At 37.0% G+C, this 2697-nt stretch overlaps 1 protein-coding gene across 1 annotated transcript in view; it reads right to left on the bottom strand.

Annotated features, from left to right (window-relative positions):
• The window catches only part of LOC119426470 (receptor-type tyrosine-protein phosphatase mu), a gene marked incomplete at its 5' end in the record, with an annotated part of 46197 nt that overhangs the window by 42391 nt on the left and 1109 nt on the right, over window positions 1-2697 (bottom strand).

Raw genomic sequence — 2697 nt, 5'->3', positions numbered from 1 at the left:
AGAGACAGAGACAGAAAGAGAGACACACAGGAACAACCAGAGACAGAAAGAGAGACACACAGGAACAACCAGAAACAGACAGGGAGACAGACAGGAACAAAAAAACAGAAGAAAAGCAGTCAGTCCACTAAAGATCTGATGGGCTAAAATGACTGAATGTCAAATAATTTAGCTGCGTTTCTACAAAGTATCAGATAAATAAATGTCCACTGAATGTTAGCTGAACGTCAGCTGAATGTCGACTGAACGTTAGCTGAATGTAAGCGGAATGCTGACTAAAAAGCGACTGATGAAAGCTGAATGTCGACTGAACGCTGATTAAATGTCAACTAAATGTTGAGTGAATTTCACTTGAATATCAACTGAATGTCAGCTGAATGTCGACTGAAGTCAAAGTCAAAGTTTCTTTGTCATTCGCACTATATGTGGTGCGAATGAAATTGTGTACAAATGGTCCCAGTTACATCCAACAAAAGTATAAAATGTAAAGAAAAACAGTAACAAGATCTAAGATATGAACTAATAAATACGCCATGCATCTGTAGCACAAAAACAATACGCCAAACTGTCGGATGGATTTGGGCTCGCTGTCAGCTGAAAATAGATGAATATCGACTGAATATCATCTGAATGTCATTGATTGGTGTTAAAATGTCAACTAAACGAATAACACATGGATTTTGTCTTGCTGTCAGCTGAATGTTAGCTGAATGACAGCTGAATGTTAACTGGATGCCAGCTAAATGTCAGCTGAATGTCGACTAAATGTCAGCAGAAGGTCAGTTGAATGTTAGCTGAATGTCAGCTGAACATCAGCTGATTGTCATTTAAATGATGACAACATTAATATCAGAAGGATTGTGGCTCACTGTCAGATAAATATCAGTTGAATGTTAACTGAACATCAGCCGATTGTTGTATAAATGTCGAATAAATGAATATCAGATGGATTTTTGGCTCGCTGTCAACTGAATGTCAGGTGAATGTTGACTAAATATCAGCTGAATGTTAGCTAAATATCAACTGAATATCAGATGAATGTTGACTAAATGTCAGCTGAATGTCAGCTGAATGTTATCTGATTGTCGTTTAAATGTTGACTAAATGAATTGCACATCAATTTTGGCTCACTGTCAGCTGAATGTTAGCTGAATGTCAGCAGAATGTCAGCTGAATGTCAGCTGAAGGTTGACTAAATGTCAGCAGAATGTCAGCTGAATGTTAGCTGAATGTCAGCTGATTGTCGTTCAAATGTCGACTAAATTAATATCAGATGGATTTTGGCTTGCTGTCAGATGAATGTCAGAAGAATGTTGACTGAATATCAACTGAATGTCAGCTGAATGTCGACTAAATGTCAGCAGAATGTTTAAAGAATGTCAACTGAATGTCAGCAGAATGTCACCTGAATGTTAGCTGAATGTGAGCTGATGTCAGCTGAATGTTAGCTGAATGTTTGCTGAATATCAGATAAATGTTAGTTGAATGCTATCTGAATGCCTGCTGAATATTATCTGAATATTAGCTGAATGTCAGCTGAATGTTAGCTGAATTTCAGATGAATGTTAACTGAATGTCAGCTGAATGTTAGGTGAATATCTGCTGAATATCAGCTGAATGTTAGCTGAATATCAGCTGAATGTGATCTGGATGTCAGCTGAATGTTTGCTGAATATCTGCTAAATGTTAGCTGAATGCTATCTGAATGCCTGCTGAATATCATCTGAATATTAGCTGAATGTCAGATGAATGTTAGCAGAATTTCAGCTGAATGTCAGCTGAATGTTTGTAGAATGTCAGCTGAATGTTAGCTGAATGTAAGCTGTATGTGAGCTGATGTCAGCTGAATGATAGCTGAATGATTGCTGAATATCAGCTAAATGTTAGCTGAATGCTATCTGAATGCACGCTGAATATCATCTCAATATTAGCTGAATGTCAGCTGAATGTTAGCTGAATTTCAGCTGAATGATAGCTGAATGTTTGTAGAATGTCAGCTGAAAATGAATGTCAGATGAATGTTAGCGGAATGTGAGCTGAATGTTAACTGAATGTCAGCTGAAAATTAGGTAAATATATGCTGAATAACAGCTGAATGTTAGCTGTATATCAGCTGAATGTTATATGAATATTAGATGAAAGTTACCTGAATGTCTGCTGAATATCATCTGAATATTAGCTGAAGGTTAGCTGAATGTTAGTTGAATTTCAGCTGAATGCTTGAAGAATGTCAGCTGAATGTGAGCTGAATAGTAGCTGAATGTTTGCTGAATATCATCTAAATGTTAGCTGATTGCTATCTGAATGCCTGCTGAATATAATCTGAATAGTAGCCGAATGTCAGCTGAATGTTAGCTGAAATTCAGCTGAATGTCAGATGAATGTTTGTAGAATGTCAGCTGAAAGTCAACTCAATGTCAGCTGAATGTTAGCTGAATGTCTGCTGAATGTTAACTGAATGTCAGCTAAATGTTAGCTGAATGTTTGCTGAAAGCCTACTGAATATCATCTGAATATTAGCAGAATGTCAGCTGAATGTTAGCTGAATTTCAGCTGAATTTTTGAAGAATGTCAGCTGAATGTCAGCTGAATGTGAGCTGGATGTCAGCTGAATGTTAGCTGAATGTTTGCTGAATATCAGCTAAATGTTAGCTGAATGCTATCTGAATGCCTGCTGAATATCATCTGAATATTAGC

Source organism: Nematolebias whitei, chromosome 20 (genome assembly GCF_014905685.2).
Source record: "Nematolebias whitei isolate Nwh7 chromosome 20, NemWhi1, whole genome shotgun sequence".
Taxonomy (NCBI): Eukaryota; Metazoa; Chordata; class Actinopteri; order Cyprinodontiformes; family Rivulidae; genus Nematolebias; species Nematolebias whitei.
The sequence above is the reverse complement of the archived record's forward strand: the minus strand, read 5'-3'. Positions and strand labels throughout refer to the sequence as shown.